This window comes from Primulina eburnea, unplaced genomic scaffold (assembly GCF_022965805.1).
Source record: "Primulina eburnea isolate SZY01 unplaced genomic scaffold, ASM2296580v1 ctg739_ERROPOS11973397, whole genome shotgun sequence".
In the NCBI taxonomy this organism is placed as follows: Eukaryota; Viridiplantae; Streptophyta; class Magnoliopsida; order Lamiales; family Gesneriaceae; genus Primulina; species Primulina eburnea.
The window spans coordinates 1,702,040-1,716,010 of NW_027331510.1; the positions used below are offsets into that span (position 1 = coordinate 1,702,040).

Below are 13,971 nucleotides of genomic sequence, written 5' to 3' on the forward strand. Positions count from 1 at the left end.
TAGTTATGTATGATGGATGAAAATAAAGTTGTTATTTGTTCATATAAATGATTGTTTTCAATAGTGAATAAACTCTGCCCTATTCTATTGTTTTAATTAATTTACTGGATCATTGAATGTGGAAGAAACGAAGAGTTCTTTTGTTCGTCAATAAATCGAGGTTATGCTAAAATAACGTATGAAACAAACATGGAATATTTATGAATAATCTAAAATTAATAATATTATCGATAGTGTATGCAACAATATGCTCAAAATGATATCTGCATGGCCTCCTACCTAGCACAAAAACAAAAGTAGGCAACTAGCTAAAGTAGCATTAACCATCGCCGTGCGCCTAGGTACTTGGAGTCGACGCCTGCAAATATTTTTAGTCGTGCATTATTATAATTTAAAACTAGTACTGCTTCTCATACTCTACATATTGAGCATTTTGGTGTTAATAAATATTTTAGTTTTGAAAATATAGAGATTATATTAAAATAAAATTTGTATTTTCCAATAATTTTTATGTTCATAATATGGTTATTTAAAAATATATATAGAGCTAAAATAATATTTTATTAGAATATACATAGTATTTATATATGAGATACAAATTTATTATTATGGTTTTTTTATTAAATAAAAATGGAATATTTTTATAATTTCAATTATATGTGCCCGCAAATAAGTATCGTTTTAATGAATTCAGAGGCATGATTTATTTTTAAATAAGTCAGAGTAAAGTAGATGATAACGATGATGATGATCCAGTCACTTCCCTTGGATGCTCGAGTCTTACACAAGCAAAAAAATACATGCATCATCATTCCATTTATTACCACAAACCTACCTCGAATTTCGCAAGTTCTGCAGAGAAATCAAAGCACATACACGCACACACCAGAGGAACGAATAGGTTTAAGGGAGACTCGTGGGTTTTGAGATTGATTTGAAGATCGATGGCGGTTGGAAATGGTGGAAGAAGGCTGATGGGACCTCTGCTGACAGTGAATTTCGTGGTTTATGTGATCGTTGTGGGGCTGGCTGGTTGGTCTCTCGACAAATACATCGATGGAGAGCAGAATCATCCCCGTTAGTACTAAGTACTAACCCTCTCAGTTTATATATATCTCGAAAGTCATCGCGTGCAGCTTCCAACTAGGCTAGGCTAATGGCTTGCATGTGCAGACCTGGGTGGAAATCCTTAGACGATTTTCCTTCTCATATTTGCGTTGATCGCTGGTACGATGGGGATATGCTCGGTGTTTCAGGGATACTTGCAACTTCGTGTCTGAAACAGTGTTGGACTTGCAAGTGCTGCAACATCCGCAATCATCTCATTGGGGATTACTGCTCTGGCTTTTGGGTATCCATCACATATAATCTTCAATCTCTTGAGAAAAGATGATCTAGAATATCATGCATAACCATTCCTTCGTAGCCTACGTCATTATCATGCCCCAAGCTTGTTTGTGTTCTAAACATTCCATATTATTTGCCAATTGACACAGTCTTGTTTGCAAGCAAATCATAATGGGAGGACACAGGGGTAAACGCTTGGTAAGGTGTCTAAACTCAACATAGAATATTCATTGCATCCATCACCGACCGATTCTTGAATTTTAATCTTGCAACTCGCAGCAAACGCTGGAAGCGTTTATTGCGATATCAGGACTCAGCCAACTACTCTACCTGCTTCTTCTGCATGCTGGAATATTTAACAGCAGATACGGGCCGACTTACCAAGGTTAAGGACACCCAAAGAATACCACAATTTCCAAGTTCACAATCTTTCAGGTTTCAACAGGATGGTCAGATGTTTGTCCATAGTCTGAACAAAGTGATTATTAAGTGTAGTGAGGTATTAGAATCTACCAGAATGTGGCATTTCCGAGTTGCAAGAATTTTAATAACTAGAGAGATTTCGTTGCTTGCAAGTAGAAAATAGTTATTCTAGTAAAGCTTTGTGATGCTGATGCAACAGATTGGTAGTGGAACATGAAAACATGATGGCAGAGGACGAAAGAGTTAATGGCGAAAGTTTCATGTAATCCAACAGAAAGATTAAATAGTGGTAGTAATATTCCCAAATTTAAATATTTTCAAATTTTATGCATTACTTTTCAAAAAATGCAACGGTCAGCTTACAACCTCCGATGGTATTTACGGCCATTAGATCAATTCTTAAGGTGTTTTCGCAATTTACCCAAAAAGCAAATTATTAAGTTACATATTTTTTTCTCCAAAAAACTAAACTTGAAAAACATATTATAGTTGGTAAGTTGTATCAATGTATGGCGAGAGTGCAATACAGATATCCAAGGTAGCTAACAGTACCCCATATCTATTATACAAGCTTCTCTTCTGGGCCATTTCTCGTAGACCCATCACTTTTTTAGCGCTTCAGAGTACCTGATCAGTTTCAGAAACGTGCCATTCGGCTATTGCCAGTGTGTGACGGCCACCACAAGCAACTAGTTTAGCACACCACCGGCCTTCAGCTGCAGTGCCTTTAGGAGGTGGAATTGCTATGGGAACTTCAGCTGGATGTCCTGTGGTCACCTTTCGTCCATATCCCAAACGTCCATGGTCCCCTCGTCCAAACTGCAAGCATCAAGATAAGTTGACGACTGCCTTGAAAATCCCTTGGATTCAAGTTAAACGTTAAATGGAAATAGAAAGTTTAGCCGATCTTGTGTTGCTCCTAATTGAATTTCTACGCCAACAAAAATGCACATCAAAGAGTAAAAAGCATTTAACGAGTGTAACAAAGATGCATTTAATGGGTATATATATATTAACGCTAGTTTATTTTAATGAAGAGCATGTAATGTTTGGTGGGCTAATAGTATGTCCATTTGTTGCATAAATAAGATTAAAAGAAGCGTAAAGCACTCACTGAATACATGCGGCCATCCCTCGTTAATGCAACCGGAGTGAGTACCTCCACAAGAAACCTGCAAAGAAGAGAAAAGTTTTTATCATTTGATTTTTCAAAAATGCATACTATAAATAACAAAACAAGATGTTCACGTCTCAAAATTGCCTAATTGCTCATCATAAAGGGACAAACCACAAAACATAGAAAAGAAAATAAGTCGTAAATAAATATAAGTCAGTTAGGACAAACATAGATATGTCACCAGTCTTAAAGAGCAAAAGCTAGGATTTGGTTTAGTTCAATACTCAAATTCACGCTACAATAAAATGTAAGTTAAGGTGTTTTTTGCACCACCACACACATGCAGTTACACAATACTGTTGGCCCTGAATGGAACGTTGAAGGAGCAATTCATTTGTTACATTTTTATTCAAGCCATTACAATTTTATAATATAAGAATCACAAGGATGCTGACACATGTAAGAACCTGAACAATGTCCTCGCCAACTAAAAGTTGAACCCTTTGAGGAACCATTTTGCTGCTCTTGTCATCTCCAAATCCAAGTCTTCCGTGCTCTCCTCTGCCCCAACCATACACCTAAAGAAAAACATGAATTAGGTAGACAGTCATCACTTAACTTTAACAAGATTCATAACTGTATATTAAGACTCCATAGTGGATAAACAGCAAACAAAAGGAAAAAACACCAAAAGAGAGATTAAACTGAAGTAAAGAGAGAATTTGCTATTATCAGAATTTGGTTGATGTATTGAAAAAAATATAATCATTTGGTGCCAAGCAAAGGGTGGGGGTGGGGGGTTGTTATGGGGAATTATGAGTGGTGGCGTGGTTGCATTCGACACAAAATAAATGCAGTGATGTTTACAGTAAATAATTTCAGTAATCCTAAGATACGAGCCAATGTCCTGGCTAAGGACTCCCAATACACTGTTACAAATATAAATATCCCAAATAGCAGCAGTAACAAAAGTGGAAAAAACTGCAAGGATATATTTCAGGTCAAACCAACAGATTGCTGCCTAAGAGAACCAGAAAGGCAGGGAACATGTTGCCAAAAAATAAGATGAAATTAAGGTATTTAGCTTCTCTTCATGTCTGAATGGCCACGCATTGTTCTTGTGTACATAGTAGCACAGAGATGCGTTCAAATGTGCAAATGTTTAACAGAATGAAGAGATTTAATATATACCTCTCCATCATCAGTCAATGCAGTAGAATGCCATCCTCCAGCAGCAATATCAACCTGGACATCAATGCATAGAATCTCTAACTCCAACCATAAATAATACAGAAGACTTTCAATTTCTCAAAACTTATCATGGCAATAAGTTCTAAACTTTTACTCTTTTGTCACAGAACTCCAAATTGATATTGCCATATGATACCATTAATTTTATGACGTATAACCTTCAAAATTCCATATCTATTCTCTGATTTTGTTCAGAAGACACACTTAAACTTGCTGATCACTAAAACATCAGATCCCTAACAATTTGTAAATCCCCCATTGCCATCTCTTTCATCATAGAAATTCAGAGGCTTTCGCTGTTTTTTTTTTTTGGCAATGGGGGAAATTAAGACTTTTTCAAAGAAAACATTTTTTTTTCTTTATGGTCTACAAGATTCATACAAAACAATTATCAAAGGTCATAATTCATATAGCATAAAAAATTATCGATACTATGAAAGACCAACCAAAGCAGTTGGTTGAATTCGATATAATGAACCAACACTGACTCGTGGCAAAAATAAAATGCTCACAAGTTTCTATGCATTGGAAAAAGGAAACTAATGGCCACCAGAGACTATATAGAGGATAGTAACACAAACCAAAGTAAGATCAGAGAGGCCCTGGAGATGAATAGGTTGTGATCTTGGTTGGGTATCACCAGTTCCAAGCTGACCATACTCATTATTGCCCCAAGCCATCAAAGTTCCATCATCAAGAAGGACTAAATTATGAAAGGCACCACCTGCAATTAGCCTAACACTATCAAGACCTTGCACTCACACTGGGGTGGAAATTTGCTTTCTGAAAATTGATTAAAGTTAAACAAGTGTAAGCAACTGACTAAGCTAATAAATCCAATTAATGCTTGCAACATGAAAAAATCAGACAATAAATAATATATTTATCTCAGACTTCACTAAACCAAACATACATGTCTCCAGGAGGCCATGGTTGACCCCATGTCCATACATGTCCTTCTCGGGTAAGAACAACAGAATGAGTGCCACCACCAGCTACCTGTGGGATGAGAAAGTTTGGACTTTAACTGGTGAATCTGATTAGTGGCTTGGTGCATGGGTATTGCATATACATTAGAATATCAAACACATAGCAAAAATGTAAAATGCTACTTCTTGGGTTGATACAAAATAATTCTAATTCCTTGGGGGGTTTGCAAAGGTGATAAGAACTATCGATGGTAATCAAAGTTCATCTAGAAAAATAATCATCAGTTATGCTTGATACTGAAAACATTTCAATTCAGTACCAAGTTCACTGCTACAATTTTGTTCATATTAATTACCCTACCATCCAAGGGGAAATGAGTGTTAAAATGCTTATAATTCCATATTTCAAAACTGACACACAAGTTTAACCACCTGACGAACAGATAGTCTTGGTACGCATCGCTGTGGAATGATTATATCTCTTCTGACAGGTTTGCTCGTGTCTTCTTTCCGTTCAGGTTCTTCACCACATTGTCCATACTCATTCCCACCTGCACAAAAGAGGGTTCGCCCTTCAGAAACAAAAGGAGCTAACTCCACTTTTGCGTCCACATTTGAATCACACCCTATGACACTATCCAACGCACAAGATCAAAATTTCCAACTACCAACCACAAATAACTTTGAAAGCAGAAACGTTAAAATTTTTATCCCTAGCTCTCATTATTGGCCTCTATAGACACATTTAAAAAGTTATAAGCGTACCCCATGCATAAGCTCGACCTTGTTCGTCAACGGATAAGCAATGCCAGCCGCCAATAGCAGCCTATGATCAAAACCAGACACTTTACTGACAAAGAATGCCAAACTCTACACCATTGTCAAAATAAATGAATAAATCACAGAAAAGAAACCACGAGACACCTGAATAATTTTGACATTGGCAAGTGCCTTAACTTAGCTAGGAGCATTCTCATTTTTTGTTTCCTGTGGATGGCCCAGTGTTCCTCTTTGATTCCAGCCCCATGTAAATAACTAAATCATCAAAAGTAAAAAATCAAACACAGTGTAGTCCCATCATCTTCACAGTAAAACCAAGATAAAGGACTTCAAAATCAAAACCTTTCCGTCATCACATATAGCAAGGGAGTTGCGGCTGCCGGCCACGACGGAGCAAACGTTGCTAGAACTCAGAGCAGAAATGGCACAAACCCATTCTTTCTCCTCACTGTTTCCCATTCCCATCTGCCCATCTTCTCCAGAACCCCTAAAAAACCATTGAAAAAAGAAAGAAAGGAGTGAAAATTGAGAACAGAGCATGAAGGGTGACTGTAGTTTGCTGAGGTAACGGGGGAGACCAAGCAATGACAACAGTTTTGGAGGCCATAATTATTGGGATGCCACTGCACCTGTGGGCTTCTACGGCAAGTTCTCAAAGAACGTGTGTTTTGATGAAGACCGTGGCTGCGTAGCTAAAAAAGGTTCAAATTTCGGGTATGTTTCAGCGGTGGTTGCAAGTTGAACGGGAGAGCGTATCTTTTTCGGAATCCATCGTTTCATGGATGATACACTTCCAGAAATAAATTCCACGTCACAAATATTTTAGGAATTTTTGTGCATATAAATATCAATTATAAAAAAATTAAAAATTTAATATATGTAATATGTGTCACACACATAAATACTAATTATAAATAAAAATTAATATATGATTTAAATAAGATAACTTATGCAGTACATAGATTTCGAACAAATTCAAATCACCCAAAGTTATCATTCTCTCATAGTATATGTCTCCCTTAAATTAATTTGCTCTTTTTCACGAGAGTTTGGTGAGGGTGACGAAAGCGGTGACCACACGTGAGGTTTCCCATCCACTTGGAATTCTATGATTAGAGAGTCAACTTCTATTTCTTGTCTGCGATCAACCTCATTAATATCATTACAGTTTGGATAATAAAACAATTATATTTATTTATTTTTAATAATATCATAAAATAGGATTAAAAACAAATTCAAGTAACTTAAAAAATAAAATTATTCCAATTTTTTTTTAAATAATACAGTGAATCTCATGTGAGACCGTCTCACGGAACTTAATCTGTGAGACGGGTCAATCATACCCATATTCACAATAAAAAATAATACTCTTAACATAAAAAGTAATACTTTTTCATGGATGATCCAAATAAGAGATCTGTCTCACAAATAGAACCCGTGAGACCGTCTCACACAAGTTTTTGCCTAAATAATATATTTTCATTCGATTTGATATAGATTTTGATAATAATTATGACACACCCAAAACTAGTAAAATTAAAATGTTTGACCATTTAGTCATTTATAATAGTAAAAGAAATAAATAAATGTCATTAATTAATTATTAATAGTATAATGGAAATACCCCCACGTGCACTAAGACTCGCAGAATTGCAGTCAGCTGCACCGTCGCCCACCCACACCTCTTTCTTTCCTTCCAAACTAATTGCGCGTAGCAAAATCGTTGAATTTTTTTAAAAAAAAAACGAAGAATTCCCGAGTGTGAATGAAGGGTGGTGATCAGGAGTTGATTCTGCCGGCGGGATTCAGGTTCCATCCGACCGACGAGGAGCTGGTGGTGCATTACCTCTGCCGCAAGTGCTCTGACCAGCAAATTGATGTTCACATCATTGCTGAGATTGATCTGTATAAGTTCGATCCATGGGACCTTCCTGGTACCTATTTCTTTATTTCCGTTCCTAGTTTTTGACGGACACACGGACACAGAAACAGAAACAGACACAGACACACTTCATTAATTTGTTGCTTCGAGTAATTCACGAGAATGTTGAATGGTTAACTTGAAATGCTCCAAGTTTATCACTTGTTATCAAGATTGAGTCCAATGTGATTTGAGGTAAATTAAGATGGTATTTGAAAGTTGGCCGTAATATGTTCTTCATTTTCTTGCATCTCTGGTTAGTGGGTAGTCGAATTTGATATGACCAAAATCGACGGGCGGAGGCACGCCATTATTCACCCGGGCTTTAGCCCGGGTGTTCCAAAATTTTTTTAAAAAATTTATATGTAATTATTTTTATAATTTTGGATAAATTTGATATTAGCTCGGGTTGATCAATTTAAAATATTAAAGGATTTTAGAGTTTAAAAATCTAGCTCGGGTATAATCGGATTCCTGGCTCCGCCACCTGGAGAACCAAACTAGTTTGGTGGTTGAGTTTTAGAAATATCGGGTAAAGAAGTTCGATTTTTTATTATTAATAATTGTTCTCAAAAATTATTGGTGGAACTTGGAACAGATATTTTTTTCCTGATGTTTGGTATCTCTGATCATGGCTTGTTTAGATTGCTTTGTATGATAAATGTGTTAATTCGTTCAAGTTTCTAAAGTTCGGTTCCGTTGTTTTGGTACGTATATCTTAGCTGGCCATCTATAAAATCTAACTCATATATATAAAGGCTTTGGTGTTTTATGTCGGAAAAGCTCCAAAGGGTATCAAGACTAATTGGATTATGCATGAATATCGTCTAGCTAACGTGGACAGATCTGCTGGAAAGAGAAACAACTTGAGGGAACTATTGCTCACTCGTGCATCTTGATTTTTTTTTGCCAGATAGGTTATAATTAATTTGGACAAATTTTCATATGTGATCTGCAAACTTGATTTCACAATTATCTTCTTATGTGTGCACTTGATGCAGCTTGATGATTGGGTATTATGTCGAATATACAACAAAAGAGGAATTATTGAAAAGCATTACAAAATGGATCACACATGGCAATGAATTTAGCTGACACTGATGATCCGAAGCCAAAGATTGACCATCAAAACAGAACAAGGCGCGCGGCCGCAGTTTCTCATGCGGGCGCGCGCGCCTTGCTGTGCGGGCAGGCCTTCGAACAGAACAATGCGCGCGGCCGCGCAGCTTCTCGCGCGGGCACGCGCGCCTTGCTGAGTGCGCGACAGAAAGTCGCGCGCGGCCGCGCGGCGCTGTTTCTGAATACATGCGCGTCCCTTGGCTTTCGAAGCATCCACTCTTGGCTGCTTTTGCACCAAACCATGTGTCCATTGCCTACAATTGTGACTCTTCTCCGCACCCGGTATGGAAATACGCTTCTCTTCAACGCATCCGGTCATCTTTTATAAATAATCCCCATCAACCAATTAGTTGGCTGCTGAATAATTTTCGCTACATTGCTTCTTCTTCACATATTGCTGCATCTTTTATTTCGAAAGACTTGAAAGTTCAAACATATTATTGTTCACTGTGTTCAAAAGTTTGTAGTGCTGCATTCTTTTGATTGAAGTCGTTGTATCTTGGGGACGATTGCTTGCAACGTATAACACTTTGATACGGACAATTTCGTCTTGCGAACAAAGGAGATTTCCTTGACTCGACTTGCTCTGTTTGCTGCTGACTTGTTCGTGATTCAAGACCCGATTTTCAAAAACAAAGAGAAACATCAACAACATCTCTTAGACCATAAGAGATGCTCCTTGTATAGCACATATAGTTTGGATATGTAGGTTTCTCATAGTTTTTACCTTCAATGATATATGAGATACTTTGAGCATATCTAGATGGTCCGAGTTGAGAATTATGATCGCGAAAATGCCGGAATGGTGATAGGAGATCGACTAGGTTTCGCATGATGTTATGAAGGTGACGCGATTCTTCAAACACAAAAAGCAAACGTGCTCAAAAACGGAGTCACGCCCTCGATTCGATGAAATAAAGAAACGGTTGTGTTGTCCCGATCTTTTTGACACAAGTAAGGGTGTAATATTCACCTCTAAATTAACAAGAATTTAGCAACAAATATTAACGAGATAACAATTGGAATTCAAGCGAACTTTCAAAGAACTCGTCTTTGATAATCCGAGTGAAGAACAATTGACAAACGCCACAAAGTTATAAACTTTGATAAGTTTGATTTGAGAAACACACAAAGGTGTATACAAAGCCAAGCTTTGAAATTGAGAGAAAAACTCACAAAATATGATTAAACTCAATGAATAAATCTTTATAATGATAAATTTTCGTCCATATATTGTAACAAAATCAACAAGATATCAAATCTAGTTACCTAACAAAATAAAACTCTAAAGAAGGAAAAATCTCGCAAAAATCGTCTCAGGCACGGACCCCGTGTGCACCTCCGTGTACGGGTCCGTGCTCGCTCGAATAAAATTCTCGTCGTCGGAAACAAGGGACACGGACCCCGTGTAGAGGTCCGGAAGGGGGTCCGTGTACGCACTGGAATTCTCCATCTCGGGTGTATAGGACACGGACCCCGTGTACGGGTCCGTGCTCGGGTCCGTGTACGCTCGGTCCTCCAAATACATGCTTGAATAATGTTTCGTTGTCCTTCAAACGTACTCCCATGCATTACGAGCCCTTCTTGCTTGCTCATGACCCCCAGCAATGCTTCCTTGAATCTTCTCCCATCCATTAGCACATCATGCTCGGCCAGATTCACATCATACTCCCCTTCTTCAAAAAGATTTGTCCTCAAATCTTGTCCACCTACGCAAAAACGAAGCAAGTTAGTAATAAAAAGAATTAAATTATCAACATTGTAGAGCCCAATTTCGTACACGTAAAACCCATGCATTTATTTAAATTTAAATTTTTAAAGCATTTAATTAATTTTAAAGGAGTTTTAGTCATGCATGATTTATTTAAATGCATTATCTTTAAATTAATTATGTTGCGTGATGCACGTTAAAATGTCTTTTGAGTTTCATGTTTCAGGCGTTTATTCGAAGCGGGATTGAGGAAAAGACCCGGTGACGATGTTGGCAATTTAAAGCGTGGTATTTTATTTTTAAGTTGAGTTTGAGGGTATTTTAAATAAATGGTGGAGTTTTAGTATTTTTGAGCCTAAACCATTCAAATTAGTAATTTTAAGAGTTTAGAGAATTTTATTAAAAATTAGTGTGTATTTGTTTTAATTAAGGGGTTTTATTTTAAAGGTAAAGGAGAGTTAGTGTTTACTTAGTAGATAATTATTTTAATTAAGTAAAAAGTTAGTATTTTAATTTAATTAAAACACACGCTGCACACACACAAACACACTTTTACACACAGTAATACATGCCTAAACACACACACACAAGTTTCATTCTAGTTTTTATTATTTTGAGAGAAAGAAAGCTAGGGTTCTTCACTAGCATAGCAGCCGCCCCCTTCCCTGTATTTCCCAGCAAGATTTCATTCAGTTTATCGCAAGAAATCGGTGCCACGTTCGTCCCGGATCATCCCTCACTCCTTTCTCGCTTCGGTGACGCCGTTCGGTAACGTTTATCGTTAAAAAGGCAGGTATATTCTGTTCTTGCTGCGTCGATCATGTCATATTATGCGTGCGTTGTTATTTATGCGTAAAACCATGTGTATGATGCGTAGGAGTTTGAGCAATCACGTTGGGATCACTTTTGAAATACTTTTCATATCTGCAATTTTCGTTTTTACTGTTCTGGTGAAAACTGCCGTTTTTCGGTTCATATTTTGAGAAAACTTTCAACGTGAAAAATGTAGAAAGTTTTGATGCCTTCGATTTGATATAAAATTCGAGATTTTTGGATAAATATTGAGTGAGTTATGGCGTTTTTCGTGGGACTGCTCAAACTGCGTTTTCAGAAAAGTTATGATATTGATGTATTCTTGAAGTTTCAATGTTGCAGGCTTCGTTGGAGATCGACGGGTGATTGTTGCTGCGTATGGGTATGTTAGTAATGATGTTAAGAGTGTTTTTGAGGTTTCGTTTCATGTTGATAGGCACTCGAATTAATTAGAAGTCGTAGGAAGTGATTTGATGCCCTTTGCCGTATTTGGTGTCGTATGTGTCGTAGAACGAACGTTGTTGATTTGGAACGTTTGTACGACTTGGATTGATGTTATGGAGTGCTAGGATAGGTCTCGAGATGTCGGTTCATGGTCCGTATAATCGAGTCTAGAAGGATAAACATTGGGTGTTCAGAATTTTCGTAAGTTTCTGATTTACGCAGGTACACGGACCCATACACGGATCCTGGCACGGGGTCCGTGCATTTGTTTCCTCCGGAGTGCCAGTTTTGCGAGATGACACGGACCCCCACACGGACCAGGGCACGGGGTCCGTGCCTTTGTTTTCCCTTGAATGTCAAATTTGCGCACGGACACGGACCCTCACCCGGACCCAAGCACGGGGTCCTGTGCCCCTTCTCCTTTCCGAGTATTCTTTTAGCGAACCTACACGGACCTGTACACGGGCCCGGGGTCCGTGTACTCACGTTTTTGGGAAAAATAATATGGTTGTTTTAAGGTTGATGTCATGGTTTAGTGCAAGGATTATCAAGGTCATGTTATGGGAAATTATAGAACGTCCTAAGAATTTTATTAACTTGAGAGTAAGTATGATTTCTACGGCTAAGTTATGCAAGTTAAGAATGGAATTTCATGTTAGTATGTGCAGCAACGGCCCCAGTCGACGTCCAACGAATCCCTCAACGCCAAGTAAGTATGCATGACGTGCAAAGAAAATATTTGAAGTTTTTGAGGTATGCTAAATGTCTTGTGACCAAAAAGTGTATGGGTTTGGAAGTCGGTGAACGTGGCCGAGGACCTCTCCACCCCGTTAAATGATGAAAGGGTTAGATCGTGGTTGGAAAGCGTTAAATGATGAACGGGGACCAACCGGCCCGTTAAATTATGAACGGGGATCTCATGTATGTGGCAGTGGATACGTCCCTGTCAGCCCAGTACTGTGGTGTGTCTGATCAGGCGTTTATTAAGTTAAGGGTCACTTGCTTTGAAACATCCTCTACGCAAAATGATGAAGTTTAGTATGTTGAAGTATGAAAGCATGTTTAAGAAAAGTTTATGTTCATAGCACGTTATAGTATGCATGTTCAAGTTCAAGTTTAATTCAAGTTTAAGTTTATTACGCAAAGTTCAAGTTTCAAGTTATGTATGTCCTATTTTTAAGATGCATGCGATTTTATTATGTAGTACTCGTTATTTCCAGTTTATACGTGTTGAGTATTTAGACTCACTAGACTTGATTGATGCAGGTGAGTACGTTGAGGAGAAGACAGGAGGTGGCGACCAAGGGGCAGGCTTGGACTGAGCGGCAGGCTAAATCCGAGGACCGCAAGTTTATGTTTTTAAGCACAGTTTAAAATACTCTGAATTTTTATGATTTGATGTGAGACATTTCGAGATAGTCTTTCTTTAAACAATTTTTATTGGTGATGGATGATTTCAAAACTATTTATGAATGTTGAGTGACTACCGTATGGATGTTTACATTTAATAAAGAAAATTTTTAATTTTTCCGCAAACTTTTAAGTAGTAAAAGTACGGTACGTTACAGTTGGTATCAGAGCGGTGTTCTTGTAAAGGGTTACGTCTACTGCCAGTCGCAAGAAGCTCACAAGGTCACACCTCAAGTCTGTAAGCTTTAAAGTTTCAAGATTTATGTTTTGTAGTATGCATTGAGTTATGATTTCAGCATGCCCATGTTTTTTTTAGTTCAGTTACGTGCATCTTATGTTATTTATATCATGTTCATGCATGTTGGGTTTACGTGTTGGGTAATGTATTGGAACAGTATGCCTCCTAGACGTGAGATTAACCGGGAAGTCAGAGAGGAGGATAGAGAGCCTCGAGTGGAGGTTAGAGAGACCCTCGTTGAAGGAGGGATCAATCCACCACCTCCACCTCCAGATATGCAGGCGCAGATGCTTGCAGCTATGACACAATTCTTCGCACAGATGGCAGGGAACCAGGCCCCAGCAGCAGGAGGTGCAGGGCCTAGGCCTCAACCGGAGGCAGTGTACGAGAGATTTCAGAAGATGAATCGCGGAAGAGTGGGTTAAGTCTATAGAGGTGATCTTTGAGTATATGGAACTGCAGGATGCA

At 38.1% G+C, this 13,971-nt stretch overlaps 1 long non-coding RNA gene and 1 pseudogene across 1 annotated transcript; one reads left to right on the forward strand and one right to left on the reverse strand.

Annotated features, from left to right (window-relative positions):
• Window positions 1–865: 865 nt before the first annotated feature.
• Window positions 866–2,007, forward strand: LOC140822144 (uncharacterized). The gene is made up of 4 exons (XR_012115906.1): window positions 866–1,077; window positions 1,174–1,351; window positions 1,497–1,545; window positions 1,627–2,007. It is a non-coding gene; the product is annotated as an uncharacterized lncRNA (long non-coding RNA).
• A 229-nt stretch (window positions 2,008–2,236) lies between these two features.
• Window positions 2,237–6,646, reverse strand: LOC140821715 (ultraviolet-B receptor UVR8-like; annotated as a pseudogene).
• Window positions 6,647–13,971: the final 7,325 nt, after the last annotated feature.